General features: G+C 40.4%; 1 protein-coding gene across 4 annotated transcripts in view; it reads left to right on the plus strand.

The window, feature by feature from the left end:
* LOC106613031 (leucine-rich repeat and fibronectin type III domain-containing protein 1) overlaps positions 1-25,949 on the plus strand; it is a 132,585-nt gene that overhangs the window by 67,610 nt on the left and 39,026 nt on the right. For all 4 annotated transcript variants that reach the window (XM_014214905.2, XM_014214904.2, XM_045724627.1 and 1 more), the window contains exon 2: positions 10,355-10,408. The gene's annotated coding sequence lies outside the window, so the exon portion shown is untranslated. The remainder of the gene's footprint in view (positions 1-10,354; positions 10,409-25,949) is intronic.

A 25,949-nucleotide genomic window follows, 5' to 3' on the forward strand; every position in this document is an offset into this window, starting at 1 on the left:
TGGCCATCACAAAGCCCTGACCTCAATCCAATAGAACATGTGTGGGCAGAACTGAAAAAGCGTGTGCGAGCAAGGAGGCCTACAAACCTGACTCAGTTACACCAGCTCTGTCAGGAGGAATAGGCCAAAATTCACCCAACTTACTGTGGGTGTCACGCCCTGTCCGTAGAGATCCTTATTATTCTCTATGTTTGGTTAGGTCAGGGTGTGACTCGGGTGGGAAAGTCTATGTTTTCTGTTTCTTTGTTTTTGGGCCGAGTGTGGTTCCCAATCAGAGGCAGCTGTCTATCGTTGTCTCTGATTGGGAATCATACTTAGGCAGCCTGTTTTCCACCTGTGTCTGTGGGATGTTTTTTTCTGTTTAGTGTCTGTGCCTGACGGAATTGTTCGCTTTCGTTTTGTTCTTTTTTAAATAAATTATCATGAACACTCACCACGCTGCGCTTTGGTCCACTTCTCCTTCTAACGACGTGCGTTACAGTGGGAAGCTTGTGGAAGGCTACCTGAAATGTTTGACCCAAGTTAAACAATTTAAAGGCAATGCTACCAAATACTAATTGAGTGTATGTAAACTTCTGACCCACTGGGAATGTGATGAAAGAAATAAAAGCTGAAATAAATCATTCTCTCTACTATTATTCTGACATTTCACATTCTTAAAATAAAGTGGTGATCCTAACTGACCTAAGACAGGGAATTTTTACTAGGATTAAATGTCAGGAATTGTGAAAAACTGAGTTTAAATGTATTTGGTTAAGGTGTATGTAAGCTTCCGGCTTCAACTGTAGGTAAATTGACTGTCTCATGTTACGGCTGTGAAAGAGAGAGGAGAAAATGCAGGTTGACTGCTGCTGCTGAAATTGCAGAAAGGGCAGATTTTTTAATTTTTTTAATTTAACCTTTATTTAACCAGGTAGGCCAGTTGAGAACAAGTTCTCATATACAACTGCGACCTAGCCAAGATAAAGCAAAGCAGTGCGACAAAAACAACAACACAGAGTTACACATAAACAAATGGGCATTCAATAACACAATAGAAAAATCTATGTACAGTGTGTGCAAATGTAGAAGATTAGGGAGGTAAGGCAATAAATAGGCCATAGAGGCAAAATAATTACAATTTAGCCTTAACACAGGAGTGATAGATGTGCAGATGATGATGTGCAAGTAGAGATACTGGGGTGCAATAGAGCAAGAGGATAAATAACAATATGGGGATGAGGTAGTTCGGTGTGCTATTTACAGATTGGCTGTGTACAGGTACAGTGAGCGGTAAGCTGCTCTGACAGCTGATGCTTAAAGTTAGAGACAGAGATATAAGACTCCAGCTTCAGTGATTTTTGCAATTTGTTCCAGTCATTGGCAGCAGACAACTGGAAGAAAGGCGGCCTAAGGAAGTGTTGGCTTTGGGGGTGACCAGTGAAATATACCTGCTGGAGTGCGTGCTACAGGTGGGTGTTGCTATGGTGGACTTTACAGTGTCCCAAAACCTTTTGGAATTAGTGCTACAGGATGCAAATTTTTTGTTTGATAAAGCTAGCCTTATCTTTCCTAACTGACTGAGTATATTGGTTCCTGACTTTCCTGAAAAGTTGCATATCGCGGGGGCTATTCGATGCTAATGCAGAACGCCACAGGATGTTTTTGTGCTGGTCAAGGGCAGTCAAGTCTGGTTTGAACCAAGGGCTATATCAGTTCTTAGTTCTACAGTCGTGGCCAAAAGTTTTGAGAATGACACAAATATTAATTTTCACAAAGTCTGCTGCCTCAGTTTGTATGATGGAAATTGGCCTGGTGTCAAGAAGGGCAGCAAAGAAGCCACTTCTCTCCAGGAAAAACATCAGGGACTGACTGATATTCTGCAAAAGGTACAGGGATTGGATTGCTGAGGACTGGGGTAAAGTCATTTTCTCTGATGAATCCCCTTTCCGATTGTTTGGGGCATCCGGAAAAAAGCTTGTCCGGAGAAGACAAGGTGAGCGCTAACATCAGTCCTGTGTCATGCCAACAGTAAAGCATCCTGAGACCATTCATGTGTGGGGTTGCTTCTCAGCCAAGGGAGTGGGCTCACTCACAATTTTGCCTAAGAACACAGCCATGAATTAAGAATGGTACCAACACATCCTCCGAGAGCAACATCTCCCAACCATCCAGGAACAGTTTGTTGATGTCACGATTCTCTAAAGCTGAACCCAGAAGCAGACCAGGACAAGGTCAGTAAAATGAAGGTGAGTATTTATTTACAGACTCGAGGTGAAAATAGAATAATCCAGGAGACGGAGCAGCAGCGGAGGTGAGTTGATGAGAGTGAATAGGCAGATCCAATGATGTCACTGAAACCACTGACGACCAGGCAAGGGGGTGAATGTTCCGGGAGGATGACTGTAGACAGAGTAAACGGGGGTGAGTAAACGGGGGTGAGTAACCGGCGAAAAGTACAGAACAACAAAACTAACTCTGGTAACATGAGGCTGATACGCTGACACAACATACTGTTCATTGCTAACGATCCGGCAGGGAATGGATGTCAGGTCAGAGCTTATGAAGAGAAGAGGTGATGATCAGGACCAGGTGTGCAGATGGCTGATGAGATGCAGGTGCGGGTAATCGAGATATCTCCCGCCTAGCTTCATCACCCGGCAACCAGACAGGGTGTGTTCAGAAACCTCAGGAAACAACTCTAAAACAGAAAACAGGCAGCTCAGGCAGAAAACAGACTCAGGAAGCGGGATTCATGACAGGTGACGAACAATGCCTTTTCCAGCATGATGGAGCACCTTGTATAAGGCAAAAGTGATAACTAAGTGGCTCGGGGAACAAAACATCGATATTTTGGGTCCATGGCCAGGAAACTCCCCAGACCTTAATCCCATTGAGAACTTGTGGTCAATCATCAAGAGGCGGGTGGACAAACAAAAACCCACAAATTCTGACAAACTCCAAGCATTGATTATGCAAGAATGGGCTGCCATCAGTCAGGATGTGGCCCAGAAGTTAATTGACAGCATGCCAGGGCGGATTGCAGAGGTCTTGAAAAAGAAGGGTCAACACTGCAAATATTGACTCTTTGCATCAACTTCATGTAATTGTCAATAAAAGCCTTTGACACTTATGAAATGCTTGTAATTATAATTCAGTATTCCATAGTAACATCTGACAAAAATATTTGAAGACACTGAGGCAGCAGACTTTGTGAAAATTTATATTTGTGTCATTCTCAAAACCTTTGGCCACGACTGTACATTTTTTGAATGGGGCATGCTTATTTAAGATGGCGAGGAAAGCACTTTTAAAGAGCAACCAGGCATCTTAAAACAAACTTAGGGAGGAGGCTTCTAATGTTAACATGCATGAAACCAAGGCTTTTACGGTTACAGAAGTCAACAAATGAGAGTGCCTGGGGAATGGGAGTGGTGCTGGGGGCTGCAGGGCCTGGGTTAACCTCTACATCACCAGTGGAACAGAGGAGAAGTAGGATAAGGGTACGGCTGAAGGCTATAAGAACTGGTCATCTCGTGCATTTGGAACAGAGTGTAAAAGGAGCAGATTTCTGGGCGAGGAAGAATTCAGTCAAGGCATAATGTACAGACAAAGGTATGGTAGGATGTGAGTACATCTTGAATCTGCCGGTAACAACTCTCCTGTGTACTGTACCTAATCATCTGTAGTGCTTCATTGAACAACAGCTGTATCGCATAGAAATAAGTCTGTAAGTGATATGTCAACCGCGTTATTAAGCTGAGTCATGGGTCTTCATCCTTGGAGCTGTAGGCAGGAGTGTCTGTTGGCCATATGACGAGCATAAAAAGTAGGTCAAATTATGATTCACAATCTTATATTCTTTATCTTGTTTCCGCGGAAATGTGAGAAGGATGTCGGCTTTGCCTGGTGTGTCTAGTATTATTTGAAGAGGGACGTCATCAATGCGACCGGTTTTATAACTGCCCACTATACCCAGATTATCTCTGTAGTGTTTCTGTCCTTCAAAAGTACCAAAACATCTTCATGGATATAAAATAGTGAGATCTTTGTGAGTAGGCGACAAAATATGAAGTTCTTTCTGTGTGTAGTAGGAAAGAGAATCTCTCTCTATCTTAATGGAAATCTGTACCTTCTCTACCGAAAGACAGCTGTGGAAAGACATTGGCTCACATCAAATGTTGAAGCCAACACAAGGGCTGAATCCCAAAGAGGATTTAAGGATTCCGGAACACTACTGAAAGTATTAAATATAAAACCGTCTGAACCCCTCCCATAACTTACAGCTACTGTTGATGACAATACACATCCCCCTTGATGATTTACAGCTCATCTCTCACCAGTCATTGTTTTTTCTCCCCCAGTCACCTTAAATCTCATCACAGCACATCCTCGCTGACATGTGGAAAGATTCCTGAGTTACATAAAAGGGCTGGAGCGTCCACGGCCGCATATTTCTGATTCACAGGATTAGAGAGAGCTTTTTTAAAGATGTTAGGCATTAAAAAGTTGTCTTTTTTTCATTGGATAATCTGAGAGGGAGGAAGTGAGTAATCAGACAGAGATAACTGGCACAGTGAGATCTGTTCCTATCCAAGTGGAACACTTCTCCAGGCATACAAAACATCTAGGCTTAGGTCACATAATCCCTTTCAATATCAGTTAGAATGTCAATATGCTGACATGAACGGACAAGACGTCTGGCACACATACTGTTAAAGGACTGGTACTACATAATATCATTTTATTGTTGTTATTAGTACAGGTTACTATTGCTAGATAGTGCAGTGATGTAAATGTGATAACAACCCACATTTAAACCGAAGCTGAATACAGTTGCTCACCAATGGCATTTGGTAAAGAGAATTTTCTTGCCATTTTCTTCTGTTTTCCCCTGTACACACAGGCATTGTTTGTCCAAGGCCTGCAGATATTAAGGAAAGTAATTGGATACACAACGCTCAGGCCCAAGTGCATCTCAGAGGCTAAGCAAACAGTTGTGCTCTTTCCACATCTGGGTCTTGGTTCAAATGAGGCCATCAATAGAGAATCCGGTGGTGTTTCTATCACAGAGTTCTGGATGACATAGCACCATCAGCATGACTGAGCAAGGCTGTCTGAGCCCAGCTAACTATTACAGTTCTGGAAAGCTGAGGGAAGTATTGCTCTTTGAAATAAATTAGTTTACCCAAGCGTTTCGTTTACACTTTAGTGTATGAATTAGCTATTACATGCCAAATGTTTTCTATTCTATTTTCTTCATGCAACAGATGCAAACGTAGATCAAATCACGCAAAGGAAAGTAAACAAAAGTTGAGTTTGACAGAATAATTTAGTTAAAGGTAAATACTGTAAAGAGAGATGACATCAGTGTGTCAGATGGTGGGTAACACATTCAGTTGCTGAGGATTTTTTAACTGAGCAGTTTTCTAAAGCTTTTGGCCTGACTGCAATCTGTAAAATACCCTGCACCATCTAAATGAATCCTGAGAGTTGTGAGGCTTGAGACGTGAGATCATAGAACCAACATTGTGAAGATGGAAATGGCCCTGATGTCAAGTGTCAGTGTGCAGCGGTTAGGACGGAGTCAGGCGCAGGACACAGAACTGAGTAAAATACGTACTTTACTCGAAAGAAACAACAATAATTTCCACACAGGGAATACACCAGCTCACAGAAGTCTTGAACACTAAACAAAGAACAAACACGCACAAAACCATGTGGGGACCAGAGGGTTAAATAGGGAATAAATTATAACTTAATGGGTACCAGGTGTGTACAATCAAGACAAAACAAATGGAAAAAGAAACGTAGATCGATGGCAGCTAGAAAGCCGGTGACGTCGACCGTCAAACACCGCCCGAACAAGGAGAGGCACCAACTTCGGCGGAAGTCGTGACACCTGACCCTGATACGACCTTCATACCTTCAAAAACCTCACCCAGGCACTTCAACACAATCAATACAACTCTCCTAGTGTTGGCTGGCAGCTCCAGATCAGCATCCATTAATGCTCTCACGCAATTGTTAAACTTTGTATTAAGGAGCAACATTAACTTTGTTATGACGTGGATATTATCTGGTACATTACAGTTGAGAGAGAGAGAGAGAGAGAGAGAGAGAGAGAGAGAGAGAGAGAGAGAGAGAGAGAGAGAGAGAGAGAGAGAAGAGAGAGAGAGAGAGAGATGAAGGAAGGAATAAAGAGAGAGAGAGATGAAGAAAAAGAGATGAAGGAATGAAGAAAGAGAGAGATGAAGAAAAAGAGATGAAGGAATGAAGAAAGAGAGAGAGAGAGAGAGATGGATGAAGAAAGAGAGATGAAGGAATGAAGAAAGAGAGAGAGAGAGAGATGAAGAGAGAGAGATGAAGGAATGAAGAAAGAGAGAGAGAGATGAAGAGAGAGAGATGAAGGAATGAAGAAAGAGAGAGAGAGAGAGAGATGAAGAAAAAGAGATGAATGAATGAAGAAAGAGAAAGAGAGCGAGAGATGAAGAGAGAGATGAAGGAATGAAGAAAGAGAGAGAGAGAGCGAGAGATGAAGAGAGAGAGATGAGAGAGTAAGTGAGTGAGAGAGCAAGAGAGAGAGTAAGAGAGATAGAGAGAGAGAGAGAGTAGGCCTATAGATGTTGGTAGTAGCCAGAAGTGCTGTGTTAAAAGAATCCATCCTTCATGGACACCCTCCTCTCATACCAACAGATTATTTATGTGGAGCCGGTTAAAGTGCTGAGCATGGCTGAGCGTATAAATAGGACTGTGTATATAATCACCGGCTCACATGGGAAGCAAATGGGAGGGAGAGGAGGGGAGAGAGCCTATTACTAGAGCATCAGATCATCAGCTCCAAACTTGATCTACTCTGACTCATCAACAACTGAGGAAAACTCTGATCTCCCTCTCTCACACATGTGGTCTGCATGTAGGCCTAGGTTCACGGATATAGCCCCAGAAACTTCTGTGTCTACTGGTGCACAACGTTGTGAAATGGCATTGTGTATAATCATTATTCATATGAGCTGACTGAGTGCCTCATCTAATTCCATATTTGACTTGGTTCACTGACTGATGTATATGTGGGAGATGATTTGGGTCAAGTCTGACTTGCAAATACATCTCATTTGTTAGGCAACTTTTTATAAATAGCCGCATAATCAACAAAAATTCTTGGAGCATGCCTGATATGATCATATTCTCTTAGGCAATATTGTTGTTACTGCTTAGTGGTACTAACTAGGGTCATCATTTTCTAAACAATGCCTAGACTCTAATAACGCTCTGATGAGGAATCAAAAGGGATAATTGAATCAAATTCCACGGTAGAGGGCACAATTCATGCTTAACTTTCTAACTCCGAAGAGTCTGAACTCATGCATATTTGAGTTGTTCTCTCTGGTGGCCGATCTCAGTGGATGCTCTAGGTTGTTGTCTTTCTCTGGAGGTCATATTGGCCACCCTGAAGGTATGGGCCTGGTCAGAGTGCGAACTGTGGGGAGGCCTGCTAAGAGAGCCATATGTTATCAGCTAAATCACAGTCAATGGAGGCCGTTACTGCCCCGCTCCTGACTGGTTTCTAATGAAAACCATGTCATGCTCCGCTGCCTTTGTTTTTAAACCAGTGATGTGAAGGAAATTGGAAACGACAGAGGTAATACTGCAATCAAACCTCACAGTTTCGCATGCAGCACATTCCAACAGCCAAACCTGTGATAAATAAAATTGGGGATGGTATAGGGCCGCCTCTCCATTTTCAGTTTATGAAAATGAATACTTCACAGTCCATAACGATCCACATCATGGGAGAGATGTATGGTGCTTCAGAGAGGAGGTGCAGGTTCTTTAATATGATCAATAGGCTGGTCTGGACTGGTTCAGGCCAGGGCACCACAGGCCAAGATCAAATATGTTATGTTCATTACAGAAGGCTTTAAGTTGGAGGCGTGGGCCCTGGCCTCTTAATGTTTGTGTTAGCCTTGTGGCAAGTGAGGTTGCCTGACTAATAGAGGAGATATTGTATATGAGCTCTTTGCCCAGGTTTTCACACAGGGGTTTGAGACGGACTGCAGAGAAATGTACTGTCTACTGTAACACGTTCTTTCTCTTCAGTAAACATTTTCAAAGGTGTTTGAACAAGGATGTGATCACTACAGATTTTACAATATGGGGAAAGGGGACCTTAAAATGGACGAAGAAAGGAACTTGAAATATCTTTATTGAGATACTGTCAGTTCAATTGAATATTCTAATACAGTACCTGCAATTACCAAAGAGGAATTTCCTTCAATACTTGTATAAAGCATCTGCTTTTGTAGCACTATAATCTGAGTCCTTGGCACGGCACCAAACAAAGCGTTAGCTACGAATCTGTCTGCCTGAGGGACTGCATTGGTTGCACATGATGGCAGAGGACCCAGACTGGGCACATCTGGTAGAAGGAGAGAGAAACAAAACACCATCCTGAGACAGCTACTTATCTAATGAATCATCAGCTTTTTATGCCAGTACCAGAAATGACATAGTTTGAAGCGATACATGAGTCTGAACACATCTGATGTTTTCAGCCATACCAGTTATGCTCATAAAGATGCAAGTCATCTATTTTCATCAGCCATTGACTCCAGCCTCAGAAAATAAGTCATTTGAGGCAGTGTATGAGTCAGAGCATAACTGATGTGTTGGACCATGCTGTGTCACTTGCCTTACTTATACTGTAAGTCATTTCTTATCGAAATACCATACAATACCATACAATACCATGTTTCATAGAGTTGCACATGACTGTCACCACACTGTCCCTCAGGGAACACATTCTCACATCCCTGTCTTAGGTCATGATGATGCTAGCCAATTGATATCTGTAAAATGTTCCTTTTCCAACAAAGAAATTGCCAAATCATGCTGGATTTGGACAAATCCCCGAAATATTAGCTTCCATGCTGATTTTATGTGATGGAATCTCATGCACATACTGTCAAGAAAAGAGTCGATATGAAATTGAAATAAATGTAATCTCAAAATAGAACCCAAGCCCTAAAAAGTGAACCAATGTTGTGGATACAAGAGTTTTTGAAGGACATTCAAAGGCCCACCTCAATGTCACTGGTCATACTGAGTGATGGACCCACTATGATTACAGTTTGTCAGTCAGAGGTTTGCTGTGTAAACCTGTCTGCATTGGACACAGAATATGTATTATTATGGTAGGTACCAATAAGGGACCACTGTGGAGATCATAATCAAGATGGCTGCTGCGGCATTTACATTTGACAGAGGAGAATTGGTGCAATGCCTTTGTTATCCCTATCTCTGTAAAAGCGGGTAGGGAAAATACCATTCCTTTCTTCATCTCACGGACCTTCAACAGTGGCGGTTCTAGACCATTTCAACTGGGGGGGCCAAGCTGGGGCCAGTTGTACTGTTAGAGGGGCCAGTTACATTAGATGTTATTGTTGTCATATCGTTTTCTTCACTGCATTGCAGGCATTAGCAGGCAAAAGACCATGTTCCGCGTTGCCACTGTCTAATAACGGATGTAAAAAAAGAACGATAGCAAAAATTTGTTATGTAAAAATTATTTCATACTCCACATTTAGGGGGGCCACAAAGGGGTCCAAAATTGTTGTCACAGGGGCACTGCCCCCCCTTCACCCCCCCCCCAGAACCGCTAGTGACCTTCAATTAACGGTATTTGATCGCTGCCTTGAAAGGAGATGGGTGAAATTTGATTCCTCTTCCTCTGTTGATCGAGTGACAATGCATATCTCAAAAAGGTTAAACGGGTGTTTAAAGAGACTCAATTTATATTTTAACAGCAGTGTGTGCCGCTTGCAGTTGTGTGAAAAGTCTGAGGTGTTCAACAGCATAAATTATTGGTGTCTTTTTTCACGACACACTGTCTGTCTATCACTTCGGTTATTCACTAGTTGTTCTTTTGTATTGTCATGTTGTATTTCCTCAGAGCGTCACAGTGCAGACTATTCTGTACAAATGGTTAATTATCGAATTGAAAAGAGAGATACAAAGGCTAGCTGGTGACCATGAAATATGATTCAGAAGCATTTCTTTGTAAAGCTGAAAGTTGGTAAATAATATCACTCAAGTGAAATAAAATGTTTAGAACAAGAACAAATAGGCTTGTGGAAATGTATTGGTTTTGTTTGTGCAGATTCCTACTATTTGATTTGAAAAGAAGCGCTGTATAAGTGTTTTACAGCAACACGAATGTCATATCATTTTGTGCTGAGCCCTGTTTGATGGCATTAAAGATTGAACTTTAATTTGAACCCTGTTTATGATTGTGACAGCAATACATGTGGCGGGGTATTCTCCAAATGTTATTTCTGCCAGCACATTAAAGTGTGACTGTTTGTTTTCTCTGCAGCCTGCTTTGAAGTCATCATTGAGAGAAGCATTTGAGAAGAGACTACAAATACTGGTGAGTGCCACCTTTTCAAATTGAAGCCACCTTATTTACATACTGCAGTTCAGGCTAGCCCGGGGAGGAAGGAGTGAGACATGGCATTGAGAATGAAGATATAGAAAAGAAAACAGAATAATAATAACAAAAGAAAACAGGATAATGGAATGTCCTTATTCCCACTAACAGTTTCTAAAAGCTATTCAAATTATATATTTGTTAAACAGACACACCTGCACGTACTCATGCACGCAGACACTCACTCGCGCATGCACACACGCACGCACATACACACAGAGAGAGCTACACAACTCTGTTCCATACAGCGACATTCCCTTACTGGTCCAGTGCAGCTATTTCACCACGACTGTGTTTTGTTATCTTTTCACATAGGCAGGGTTGGGCTGGAGCCACGGCTGTTGCGGCCCAGCCTGCGCAATGGGAGTCGGCTCCATTATCAGAGCTGCTGCCTCGCCACCCTGCAGCAAACCCAGCATCCTCTGCTCCTGCAGATTTAATTTCTTATCTCAATAGGGAAAACAGCCCCTCTGATGAACAGCACAACTGCCCTGGGCTGCTGTGAACATGGCTCCATAATACATAGCTACAATAGATGGTTCTGATTAACTTATGAACGGAGGAAAGCACTGATATTCCTCTCAGGAAATTGAAGTTGGTAATAGATATTCAGGGGGATTTGCTATATAATAATTGTAACTGGGATCGGGCAAGGGAGAACCTCTCTCCGACATTAATCCAGTCCCGGAGCAGCTGAGAGCAATGCTTTATAAGGGTCTGCCATCGATGACATATGGAATCCATAGAGAGTATCCCAAGTAGATAAATACCAGTAATGTGTTTCTGTTGTGTATTCTGTGTTCTAAGACAGCCAGGCTTTAAGTTATTGATTGTAGGTAGTTGAAGACATGCAATCATTTCAAAAGTGGATTAGTGATGAGCTCCTCACCAAGAATGCTCTCAGAGTCACATTTCCTACTTCTTTAAGTGTGTCCAAAAATAATCTGTATTTTTCCATAGGAAAAGGGCAGACTGTTTTGCCTTACAAGACAAATGTATTCAAACATGCGTTGGTGGAACAAAATATGCAAGCTTTGTACTATGTGACTAGATTTGGGAAATTGTTTATATTTTCGCAAGATGCTTTACGCTTTTGTCCACTGAGAGGCCTGAGTCTTTTAGCTGAGCCTAAGTGTTCGACTTTTCTTCAGTTTTTTGTTGCTTTTGCTCCCAGCTTCATCAATGTCATGCAGAGCCATGGGAAACTCTTCTGGGCCCTAAAACAAAAGTCATTATGAGAGCGGAAAGTAATATGACCTGATATACCTTGGGTAAATGAGTTTTCCCAATGAAGCCTACTGTATGGGCTCCAGTTGTTAAGAATACATGATCAGTAGTCGCTTTTATTTTATAATGAGAAAGCTTAGAGTAGCTTTATGTCAGTGACAATTTCTTCATCATTCTTAAGCATGTGGCCTAAACTCCTCAAGAATAATTTATATAAATAATTACAATTAAAAGGGAAATAAGCTGTTGCAACATCCATTTTTGGATTTAATATAACTTAGAAGAATATAACTTCTAAATGGCACATGAGCTTTTTTCAACTGTCGTACCCCATCCGAACCCTAAATATAAGAGGGTTTTGCTCCAATGTTGGTAAACAAAGTAAATGTAAACAAACACTATATAGCTTCAAAACATGTTTAATGCTATAATTTTTATATTATGGATGGTCTATGAATTTCAGAGTGGTTCCATTTCTCCAGCCCTATCCCTCAGTTTTTTACTGAAACAAGGGCGGGGCGCACAATCTGTACTGTAAAAGCTTTCCAGATCTCTACAGGAAGAACAAAGACAGACAGTACAACACAGCTTAATAAAGCAGGCCACACAATATATTAGATGGTTAGGATTAGGGCTTTGAATTCTTCTCATGGACTAACAAGTACCTTCCTTATGTATTGGCATAAGTTGCACTTTACATATAATTATGTCAAATCCTGAAATGAAATTATGCAATCAAGTTGTTACAGTGCATTCGGTAAGAATGCGGACCCCCTGACTTTTTCCACATTTTGTTACGTTACAGCCTTATTTGAAAATTCATTAATCTGTTTTTTTCCCCCTCATCAATCTACACAGAATATCCCATAATGACAAAGCAAAAACAGGTTTGTATAATTTTATTGCAAATGTATAAAAAAAATACTGAAATATCACATTTACATAAGTATTCAGACCCTTTACTCAGTACTTTGGTAAAGCACCTTTGGCAGCGATTACAACTTGAATCTTCTGGGGTATGACGCTACAAGCTTGGCACAGCTGTATTTGGGGATTTTCCCCCATTCTTCTCTGCAGATCCTCTCAAGCTCTGTTAGATTGGATGGGGAGCGTCGCTGCACAGCTATTTTCACGTCTCTCCAGAGATTTTAGATCAGGTTCAAGTTTGGGCTTTGGCTGGGCCACTCAAGGACATTCAGAGACTTGTCCCCGAAGCCACTCCTGCGTTGTCTTGGCTGTGTGCTTAGGGTTGTTGTCCTGTTGGAAGTTGAACCTTCGACCCAGTCTGTGGTCCTGAGCACTCTGGAGCAGGTTTTCATCAAAGATCTCTCTGTACGTTGCTTCGTTCATCTTTGCCTCAATCCTGGCTAGTCTCCTAGTCCCTGATGCTGAAAAACATACCCACAGCATGATGCTGCCACCACCATGCTTCACCGTAGGGATTGTGCCAGATTTCTTCCAGATGTGACGCTTGGCATTCAGGTCAAAGAGTTCAATCTTGGTTTCATCAGACCAGACAATCTTGTTTCTCATGGTCTGAGTCCTTTAGGTGCCTTTTGGCAAACTCCAAGCGGGCTGTCGTATGCCTTTTACTGAGTAGTGGCTTCTGTTTGGCCACTCTACCATAAAGGCCTGATCGGTGGAGTGCTGCAGGGATAGTTGTCCTTCTGGTAGGTTCTCCCATCGCCACAGAGGAGCTCTGGAGCTCTGTCAGAGTGACCATCGGGTTCTTGGTCACCTCCCTGACCAAGGCCCTTCCACCCGATTGGTTAGTTTGGCTGGGCAGCCAGCTCTAGGAAGAGTCCTGGTGGTTCCGAACTTCTTCCGTTTAAGAATGATGGAGGCCACTGTGTTCTTGGGGACCTTCAATGCTGCTAAATGTTTCTGATACCCTTCCCCAGACACGTGTGTGCCTTTCAAAATCATGTCCAATCCATTGAATTTACCACAGGTAGACTCCAATGAAGTTGTAGAAGCATCTCAACGATGATAAATGGAAACAGGGTGCACCTGAGCTCAATTTTGAGTCTCATAGCAAACGGTCATTTCTATTTTTATATAAATGTGCAACGTTTTCTAAAAACCTGTTTTCAATTTGTCATTTTGAGGTATTGTGTGTAGATTGATGAGGAAAATGTTTATTTAATCTATTTTAAAATAAGTCTGTAATGTAACAAAATGTGGAAAAAGTCAAGGTCAGAAATCTTTCCGAAAGCACTGTACATAACGCACTCAGTTGTATTACAGAAGACATTATTTTACAATGGAAAAGGCATACCTCAGATGGTGCATTTGCTTAGTAGTGTTGAGGTAAGTTTGTCAGTTCCTAACGATGACACTAATTAGGCACAGTGGAAAATTGCATTCCCTGCTACATATCTGATACCTTCAGAGACTGACAGAACAATTAACAGATTGACAGTGAAACCAACCATAACATTGTGTGCGTGATTCAAAGGACAGTGACATTATGTTGTTGACAAGATAAGGAACTTAGGAAACAATTCAGACACAAAAAAAGTGTTTAATTAAAGGTTTTTGTGGTAATTTAGATGAACTTGACCAGTCTAGACTGGAACAGCCCAGTTTTAAAATGAGCTGAAATCACATATACAATACTTTGAGAAACTGCACCGGTGTCACGACTTCTGCCGAAGTCGATGCTCCTCCTTGCACGGGTGGTGCTCGGCGGTCGACGTCACCGGTCTTCTAGCCATCATTGATCAGTTTTTCATTTTCCATTGGTTTTGTCTTGTCTTCCATCACACCTGTTTCCAATCCCATTAATTACTTGTGTATTTAACCCTCTGTTTCCCCTCATGTCCATGTTGGTGATTGTTTGTATGTTTAGTTACGTGGGTTTGTGTATCAGTGTGCGACGGGTATCCTTTACCCATTTTATTTTGTACTTTGGTTTTGGAGTTTGTTTTTCATTAAATACTCCATATTAAACAATTTGGTTTCTCCTGCACCTGACTTCCCTGTCACCTACATACACGAATATGACAACCGGCTGGGTTATATCTGCCGGTCAGTGAAATTACATCATTTCTCACTATGAAACAGCCTCAGCCTCTTCTATTCATGGAAAATAGCCTACAAAACACATTTTGTTGGAGATTTGTGTGTTTTTCACTCTGTGATTAAAAAAAGGGAAATATCGACCCTTCTCAGAAATTGGGATTTTGGCTGCTGTTGACATCAGCTTCCTCATCTGAAAACTCATACTTAGAATGTGTCTTAGGTCCCCAGACACTGGTTATTTCAAGCATGCACTGCTGATTTCAATATTCCATAAGTACAGAGAAAGCGAATGTAAGCTCATTTTAGAGTATGCTTATTTTATCCTGCTTTATGTAGGATAGGAATACCTGCACAACAAAGAGTAGAGAAACAAACAGTGTACCAGACCTGATATATATTTAATTAATATCTAGCTAAAAACCCTTGTTGTTTTTTCAATGAGCAGCAAATTGACAAATCAATCGGGGGAAATGGTACCATATGCCAACTATTAATGCTCTTTGAAGCAGGGGTGAACTTCGGAGTATTTTTTCATTGAATTAGCTTTTAGAAAGTGACAACCCAGAGCTTCTGGTGTGTGATTTTATTAAGATAAGCAGGAAAGTAGATAAGCTGGTCATTTAAAAAGAGATTACCTTATCCTCACTTTTCTTGAGAAAGTGATTATGGTTTCTTTTAGTGATGAATTAAGTGTAGGAAATGAGACTGACACCTCTGGAATGTAATTATTAGGTTTTGCAGATGACTGTGACGTTATTTTGATTTGCCACCACACTAATAGCAGTCTTGTTTAAGCACCAACAACCTAGCAGAGGCTGCTAGGCAGAGCTAATAGAATTTGCTTTTTGATGAATCTTCTTCCATAGTCTGGTCATCATATCTGTTTTGCTCATACTGTACATCTCTGCCTCTGTGAATCTAGTAGCATTATGGTTTGCTGCGGGGAATAAGAAATAGCAGCACAGGACACAGACAGGTTGGTTCCTGTTATCATGTTGTATTGTGTGGATACCTTGTAGACAGACAACTGTCGGCAGGTTACCTCTTATTATGGACTGAAATGATCTGAACTGCATCCAGAGACAGTCCTTAGCCTACTCTTGCATATTTCTTTTATTTCACCTTTATTTAACCTGGTAGGCCAGTTGAGAACAAGTTCTCATTTACAACTGCGACCTGGCCAAGATAAAGCAAAGCAGTGTGACACAAACAACAACACAGAGTTACACATGGAATAAACAAACATACAGTCAATAACACATATATGGCAACGACATGCGGTTCATTGACAAGCAGATCATATTGTCTTTAATGGAAGTCATGCATTTATATTAATTGCTATCTAAGGGTCACTATTGGGAAAGACAAAAATGTTGACAATACAACCAAGGCATTATCGTTTCTAATAATGTAAACGTTTGATACAGTGCCTTCAGAAAGTATTCATTACCCCTTGACTTAATCAACATTATGTTCTGTTACAGCCTGAATTCAAAATTGATTCAATATGATTTTTTTCTCACCCATCTACACACAATACCCCATCATTACATGTTTTTAGAAATGTTTGCAAATTTATTGAAAATGAAATACAATTACATAAGTATTCACACCTCTCAGTCAATACATGATAGAATTACCTTTGGCAGCAATTACAGCTGTAAGTCTTTCTCAGTAAGTCTCTAAAAGCTTTGCACACCTGGATTGTACAATATTTGCACATTATTCTTTTACAATTTCTTTAAGGTCTGTCAAGTTGGTTGTTGATCATTGCTAGACAGCCATTTTGAAGTCTTACCATAGATTTTCAAGCCAATTTAAGTCAAAACGGTAACTAGGCCACTCGGGAACATTCAGTGTTGTCTTGGTAAGCAACTGCAGTGTATACAGTATTTGGACTTGTGTTTTAGGTTATTGTCCTGCTGAAAGGGGAATTTGTCTCCCAGTGTCTGTTGGAAAGTACATTGAGTGCCAAATAAAGTAACAGGGTTGACCGTAACAGGGTTGACAATTTATTTTTAAATCAGCCATAAATTCCCTTGTGAGAGGGGGAGTGGAAGCTTGTTGTGTGCAACAGGGACTGGCAATTGAATGCATGCTTCACAAAAAAAAGTGTTAAAACATTTCTAGCCTGTCTATCTATGGTTAACAGGGTTGACGTTTTATGCTCGACCTGCTCAGTTTTCCACCACAAAACACCAGAAAATTGCCAAAAAGAGTAGAACTAGCTCACCTGCTTTGACTTTATGATTTGACTATTAGATGTTCAATGTTTCTTTTAGAATCTTTTTTTTTTTAAGGAATAGTTTCACCATATTAAAACGAGAATTCATTTCACGTAACAGGATTGACCTTAAAATAAGGGACATAGGTAAATGAATCACTAATCACATTAAATAAATAATCATCTTCAGAAATGACTTTGTCAAAGCAACAAAATAACTAGGGCTTTACAATGATGGTTATTATTAAGTGGGTTAAAATCTTCCTAGAAGAGAGACAGGGTTGAATTTTGGCACTTTAGCAGGCCTTTATTCATATAAAAGAAAATCGGATTTATAGATTTTTCCATGTGGTCTATTTTAAAGGGCACTTCATTGGATATAACAGGCTTTTAAAATTCAATATTGGTGAACAATTTATACTTAAAATATCAAAGGGACAAAAAAGGCACTAATTTCATGGAATGGCCCAAATACTGATGACGCCTTTGTAATCCCTTAGTAAATCAAAGTGTAAAATATAGAGATGGCAGCATAACACGTATACTGGAGCTTCATTTCCTGTGTTAGATTGGGTTGCTGTGTGACAGAAGTGACACGGTTTGTCCTCGTAGTGCCTGGCTGCCTTAGATCTATGACGGGTTGGAGGGAATTGACAGGGGTAGCACTTATAGTTAGGAGTTATAAAATAGGCCATGTTGCTTTTCGTATAGGGGCATCATTACATCAAAATCTGCCTTTTCAAAACTGTTAATAGCTTTTGTCCATATAAATAGCTGTTTTCACATCTTTTGTTGCAATTCAGTCTTCACCAGTTGAAGGCTTCAAATATTATCTTATATTCTTACGCTGTAATTAAATAACGGGGAGTATAACCAATAGATAATCAATAGATAACGGGGATTATAACCAATAGATAATCAATAGATAACGGGGAGTATAACCAATAGATAATCAATAGATAACGGGGTGTATAACCAATAGATAATCAATAGATAACGGGGAGTATAACCAATAGATAATCAATAGATAACGGGGAGTATAACCAATAGATAATCAATAGATAACGGGGTGTATAACCAATAGATAATCAATAGATAACGGGGAGTATAACCAATAGATAATCAATAGATAACGGGGAGTATAACCAATAGATAATCAATAGATAACGGGGTGTATAACCAATAGATAATCAATAGATAACGGGGAGTATAACCAATAGATAATCAATAGATAACGGGGTGTATAACCAATAGATAATCAATAGATAACGGGGAGTATAACCAATAGATAATCAATAGATAACGGGGAGTATAACCAATAGAAAAACACACCAATTACTCACACAATGGAGGCCATTTTGGGGAATGTGTAGGCCCCTACCTAACTACGGATTCATGAATTAATCCTCATTATCTGAATGTCTAAAACACACTAGGGAAGTAGTTGGCAGAGCAATTTGCTAAAAAGTGTCATAATACCAGCCAATTTTCATTTGCTGCCAAAAACTATCACATGGATATCCTATTAAATGTGTTTATTTGTAGAAATACAGTTGCATGTCCAAACAATTTCTGCAAACAAACACATTTAAACCAATAATAGGATATCCCCGTTTTGGCTGAGCCATATCTCTTTGTACTGTGACTATACCAGTGAGTTTTTTTCAATGGAATCATTTCCAGACACTATTAGAGGATAAACACAGACTGGACACGATGAAAGTTAATAGTCAATGTTAAGGTCAATTTAGCAGAGTAAATCAATTTGAACATTTTTCGTTTACTTTTCTGAAAGGTGTATTCCATCACAATATCCATAATTTAGTAAACGCTGATGTTACAGAGTACTTGTTTGACTCATTTTTCATGCGTCAGTGCCTTAGTCCACGCCCACAACACAACTCCTGAGTTGACAACCTCCTGCAGTGATAAACCTTGTCTGTCATCATTAATGTGAATGGGCACTCAGTCAGAGATACTCTGTCCAATACAAAAAGAAAGGAAATACAGTACAATTGAAATACATTCCAAAAAGTCATAAAGAACAAGAGGATCAAACAACAAACATATTTGTCACCCATTGGTTATTTCACTGTACTAAGAAGAGGGCTTATGCTTGTACAGTATATCATAGGGAGAATGACTGCAGCTGGTGTATTGCATGTGTACTTGATTGACCCTACAGATTTATGCCCCATTATGATGCATTAGCGTGGTGATTACATTCTAATGTATGGCAAATGCTGTTCCTACAACTTGCATTCTGTAATGGACCCAGGATTCCATTGTACTTTTGTTTGTCAGTGAAACTACCCTCTAATATTAAGCTTTGTTTCAGAGCCATGTTTCCATAGACAATGATATGTACATAAAGAAGGATGTGTCCAATTTATTGAGGTTTGTAAGGCTCAATGACTGCTTGCACTAAATGACAATAATGTGTGTCTAATGTGTGGTTGCGTTGGATGAAAAATGAACATGTTATTTACCAGGGTGGTTTATAATTATGCATAACATAAAAGAAGCCACTTTCCTCCTGGATGTATTATCTATACACCTTAAACAGGGCCGCCAACGCCCTAGTAGATTACCTAGTGAAAACAGACAGATTACTAATTAAATAAATTGCCTCATTTGAATTGCTTAACTTGCACAAGGGAATAGGAAGGAAATAATGAAAAAATGACACAATATTAAAAGCTGCACAGGGGAGGACTTTTCTATCCCTGTCTTAGGGTCCTGTATCATCACAGTTTGCTGCTCAGTGCTCTCCCTGGATTTGGGCGATCGGTTCCCTCTTTGTCTCAGTGGTGGTTTTGTGTTGTGCAGTGCAGCTGAGCAGCTGGGTAATGTGCTTGGTAGGCGCTGTAGCTACTGTCAATGTTCCATAGCTTGGGGTTAGACACAGCAGATCAGTGCTAGCTAAACAAGCATGGCGCTGCTGATAGATACAAAATAAAAGAAAGGAAATGGCTGCCTCCACAGAAGAAACATATGCCAGTGAATATGCTAAACTAAAATGCTCCCCATCTCATGTATCTGTTGTTTTGAAAACTTGAATGGCTGAAATGTATTAACCTCAGCAGAAAGACTTAGCATGCCGTGTTGTTGGATCTCCTAAGACAGAGCAGTTGGATCTCCTGAGACAGAGCAGTTGGCTCTCCTGAGACAGAGCAGTTGGCTCTCCTGAGACAGAGCAGTTGGATCTCCTGAGACAGAGCAGTTGGCTCTCCTGAGACAGAGCAGTTGGATCTCCTGAGACAGAGCAGTTGGCTCTCCTGAGACAGAGCAGTTGGATCTCCTGAGACAGAGCAGTTGGCTCTCCTGAGACAGAGCAGTTGGATCTCCTGAGACAGAGCAGTTGGCTCTCCTGAGACAGAGCAGTTGGATCTCCTGAGACAGAGCAGTTGGATCTCCTGAGACACGCCTGTGTGAAGAGTTTCCAGATCAAGACATATGTGGTGGATTCTGACACCTGCCATATTGATACTGCAATTACTCAGGAACCAGTAACAGATGCATTCATTATAAACCCGCCACAAAATTCCTAAATTAAATAAAGTAAATGTAATACATATGCAAATGAGGAGTATAAACATGACACGCTGAAACAGCATAATAGACACCCTGGTCTCTGTGTAGGACATAAAGCCTCCTCATTGTGCTGCAAAACAAGAGGAACTATCAATTATTCAGGACCTCTCTGATGGCTGCCCATTTAATGTCGCTTGCTTTAGTCTGGCTGGACACATTCTTTCTGCTTTATTTCTATATGTTCTGACTGACTTCAAATGGCAGCAAAATGCATGTGACTGCTGAATAGGACTCCGTCTTCGCTGCCCTAATGTTTCATTTATACATTACACTACTGTGCCTATATCGGGTATGCTTCATGTAGCCCTAAAAGCAAATGGAATACGAAAAAGAATGTGAAGGGGGAAAAGAATATGGACGATTATTACTGCAATATGTAAATAATAAAGTGAAGTGTTGCCTCAATTGGTGCCACGGTGCGAGCATAAGACGGGGGATTCAAGGGGCATAGGATGGAGTGCTCATATATAATAATAATGTAAGTTATTCAGTCTACCCCATGAAGGAAACATATTCTTCAGACTGCACAGAAGTCTGCCTCTCCTCCTCCCTGTCCTTTCATCTGTGATCATGAAAGCGTTTTTGCTGCTAGCTAGCCAGGGTCAGGCCAGAGAAGATGTAACCATCCCTAGGATTTGACTTTTTGGGGAAAGAGCACACACCTCCTTGTCTACTGTAGCTGTCTAAAACTGTTAGGGGGATTCAAACAACCCCTGCATGTGGATGTTTATTGTCGTTGTAAAACTTTAACGTGAACTTCTAAGGCATTTACTAAAGCAAAGCTGGACAACTCGTGAAGAGACAATGCTTGAGATATAAAGTTGAAGTCGTAGGTTTACATACACCTTAGCCAAATACATTTAAACTAAGTTTTTCACAATTCCTGACATTTAATACAAGTAAAAAATCCCTGTCTTAGGTCAGTTAAGATCACCATTTTATTTTAAGAATGTGAAATGTCAGAATAATAGTAGAGAGAATTATTTAGTTCAGCTTTTATGTCTTTCATCACATTCCCAGTGGATCAGAAGTTTACATACACTCAATTAGTATTTGGTAGCATTGCCTTTAAATTGTTTAACTTGGGTCAAACGTTTCGGGTAGCCTTCCACAAGCTTCCCACAATAAGTTGGGTGAATTTTGGCCCATTCCTCCTGACAAAGCTGGTGTAACTGAGTCAGGTTTGTAGGCCTGACCCAGTTACACTGAGTCGGGCCTTAAGCCATTTTGCCACAACTTAAGCCATTTTGCCACAACTTTGGAAGTATGCTTGGGGTCATTGTCCATTTGGAAGACCCATTTGCGACCAAGCTTTAACTTCCTGACTGATGTCTTGAGATATTGCTTCAATATATTCACAGAATTTTCCTGCCTCATGATGCCATCTATTTTGTGAAGTGCACCAGGCCCTCCTGCAACAAAGCACCCCACAACATGATGCTGCCATCCCCGTGCTTCACGGTTGGGATGGTATTTCTTCGGCTTGCAAGCCTCCCCCTTTTTCCTCCAAACATAAAAATGGTCATTATGGCCAAACAGTTCTATTTTTGTTTCATCAGACCAGAGAACATTTCTCCAAAAAGTCCGATCTTGATCATTTCTCCAAAAAGTAGTCTTGCTTTTTTATGGCGGTTTTGGAGCAGTGGCTTCTTCCTTGCTGAGCGGTCTTTCAGGTTATGTCGACTAGTTTTACTGTGGATATAGATACTTTTGTACCTGTTTCCTCAAGCATCTTCATAAGGTCCTTTGCTGTTGTTTTGGGATTGATTTGCACTTTTCGCACCAAGGTACATTCATCTCTAGGAGACAGAACGCGTCTCCTTCCTGAGCGGTATGACGGCTGCGTGGTCCCATGGTGTTTATACTTGCGTACTATTGTTTGTACATAACGTGGTACCTTCAGGCTTTTGGAAATTGCTCCCATGGAAGAACCAGACTTGTGGAGGTCTACAATTTCTTTTCTGAGGTCTTGGCTGATTTATTTTGATTTTCCCATGAGGTCAAACAAAGAGGCACTGAGTTGGAAGGTAGGCCTTGAAATACATCCACAGGTACTCCTCCAATTGACTCAAATGATGTCAATTAGCCTATCAGAAGCTTCTAAAGCCATTACATATTTCTGGAATTTTCCAAGCTGTTTAAAGGCAGCTTAGTCAATGTAAACTTCTGACTCACTGTAATTGTGATACAGTGAATATTAAGTGAAATAATCTGTCTGTAAACAATTGTTGGAAAAATTACTTGTTTCATGCACAAAGTAGATGTCCTAACCGACTTGCCAAAACTATAGTTTGCTAACAAGACATTTGTGGAGTGGTTGAAAAATTAGTTTTAATGACTCCAACCTAAGTGTATGTAAACCTCCAACTTCAACTGTTTTTGGGTATTTGTTAGCAAGCAGGTAGCCGCCTCCATTTGATGTGCAAATTTAATCATCCACAGCCTTTACACGTACTTAAATTACTGTACCTGCCTGTGATAGTCTATCATACACAGTGCATTAAATCTATGATGTGATACTAACTACTGATTGTGGTGCACAAACATTTTAAGTAACACTTTTTTAAATCTAGCACACTATTGCTTTTGTGAAATGCCTTCCTCTCCATCTGGTAAGGCCTGTATTGTGAAGTCACTACAGGTTGTAAGATTGTCACAAGCACTTTATCACTTTAAAAAATATAAGATCATATGATTATAGGCGTAATAAATTTGCCTGGGGTCATATGTAGAGAAATAAGTCCCTTGATGCTGACAGCCAGTATCCCATTCTATGCTCGACTGACGGCTGTTGAGCAGTTTTTAAATCCTGTTTGTCGTTGAATAGCTTTAGGAACATATGCAGTCATCGGGAGGGCTATAAAACAAATTGAGGCATAGTCCACTCACTTTGAACAGAGAAGTTACCCAAAGACCTGGATCGATATTGCCTCTAATCACTTTGCTACTGTGACTCTATCTGACTGCTTAAATCCTTTTCCAAAAGACCAAGGTGAGGAAGGAGCCCAGTGTTTCACACACATTTCCCCATGGGGCAAGCATTCAGCGACATTATTGGTAATTGCTGCTACATCATTGATGTACATTTACAGAGAAATCTCTCAAAAAAATGCATCCAAAGCTGGAATGCAAATAGTGTTTAACAGAGAGCATCCAATCTGAAAATGTGTCTGATCCCTCCTTGTCTGTGGCTCAAATTAAGACAGTTTGCTACAGCAGGAAAATAATCCTGCAGCAACATGAAATGTGAATTATTATGTGGATTATAAATAATGGACATTTTAAAGTCGAAATTACACATGTTATAAGCCTTTTTAAACCTTGAATACACTACACGTTTGCATTTCCTGCTGTGCAGATCCTACATCTGTATGCACCAATGATGTACAGTGCCTTCAGAAGTATTCACACCCCTTGACTTTTTCCACATTTTGTTGTGTTACGGACAGATTTTTTAAAATGGATTAAATTGAGATTTTGTGTCACTGGCTTACACACAATACCTCATAATGTCAAAGTGGAATTATGTTTTTATAATTGTTACAAATTAATAAAAAATATACACTGGAGCTTACCAAGACAACATTGAATGTTCCTGAGTGGCGTAGTTACAGTTTTGACTTAAATCAGCTTGAAAATCTATGGCAAGACTCGCTGTCTAGCAATGATCAACAACCAACTCGACAGAGCTTGAAGAATTGTAAAAATAATAACTTGCAAATATTGTACAATCCAGGTGTGCAAAGCGCTTAAGACATTTACTGAGAAAGACTCACAGCTGTAATCGCTGCCAAAGGTGAGAAATGAGGGTGAGAAATGGAACCGAGCCTGTGTCCCATACCAACACACTGACTGCCTACGCCACTCCCTTGGACCGCCATGTAGTCTATGATTTTGTTTTGGTTTTCTCATTTTCCTAGTTGACACACAGTACCTTTTCATCGAGGTCAATATGTATTGACTCAGGGGTGTAAATACTTATGTAAACAATACATTTCTGTATTACATTCTAAAAACATGTTTTGACTTTCTCATTATGGGGTATTGTGTGTAGATGGGTGAGATTTTTTTTTGAATTCATTTTGAATCCAAACACAACAAAATGTACAAGTCAAGGGGTATGAATACTTTCTGAAGGCACTGTATATAAACACTGGATTGCTAATACTATGTATTGGCCATTGAGAGGCTTTGAAGCTAACGGTCGGCCATATTGGCACTCCCCAGTAGGAGAAGTCCTCCATAGGAATATATTTAATTTTACAGTAGTTCAATTAAAGGACAACATTACATGTATTAAGTATTTATTGGTTGTAGTGGGGACAGTAACATCAGTAATAGAAAAATAAAATAGTACTTTAAGGAAAATATTTGGATCTATTTTTTATTTTTGTTTTTAGCTCACATGATATAATTTAAAAGTATGCATTAAGGTGTCTGTAATGCAGTACATGTGTGGCAAAAACGAATGTAGATATTAATAAATGCTTTTATATAGCTTCCCAAAAATGTTTTACAATGGTGGGGGAGTGCCAAGATGGAGGCATGGTGGCTTCAACACAGCGCTCCCAATTAGTCATATAGTGTACATTTAAATCATTGATATGCACTTCCCTTGACAACCAAAACAGTTTTCTGCTAAAAGTTGTCATGGTAATATGTGCAGGATTCCTTTATTGGTCATTAGCCATGCACCAGTGGCCATGTTCAGATGTGCATCTCACGCTGAAACAGTCTGCTTGTAGAGCAGAACCTGACTAAAGCATCTGGATAGCAGGTTGATTAAATTCCCTCTGTACTCATGTCACCTCATGTCCTCTCCTTTCGACAAATAAATTGGAGTGAACTGACCTTTCGTCAGATATGCATGGCAGGTTTCAAGTGTTTAAGCTTGAGGAACCAAGCATGTTAACTTTAATTAATCATCGTAATGCTGTACTCTAAGTGACATCCTCTCAGTGGTTTACTGCACCATCCCCAGCTGTTACTCAGTCTCCTCCACAGTACCCATATTTCACTGTGTGGTGAACAACACTACCCTCTGACCCACAGCCAAACTCACTTAGATTGCCTCATAATAGGAAGGTCCAACATGGGACATCTGTTGACTTTTGTGGCACTCAAAAGTAAAGATTGCCTGCAACTTCTGAGTGGAATGGAGTACTTGTGTCGGACTGTGAGGAAGAATCAAATTTGTGAGGTACCAATAGTGGGGGCAAACTCTGGGGAATAAGCTCAGCTTACATCATATAAGCCATGTAGCGTACTCTCTAGGAAGCCAGTGAAGTATAAGGTTGAAGTCAGGATATTCCAGTCTACACGCACGGGTACATTGAGACTCTTTACAAATGCATTGGAGCAGCTTGATGGTGTGGGACTAGAGGTTCTCCAATTTCAATGTTAAGCATGCCA

Source organism: Salmo salar, chromosome ssa09, assembly GCF_905237065.1.
Source record: "Salmo salar chromosome ssa09, Ssal_v3.1, whole genome shotgun sequence".
NCBI classification, from domain to species: domain Eukaryota; kingdom Metazoa; phylum Chordata; class Actinopteri; order Salmoniformes; family Salmonidae; genus Salmo; species Salmo salar.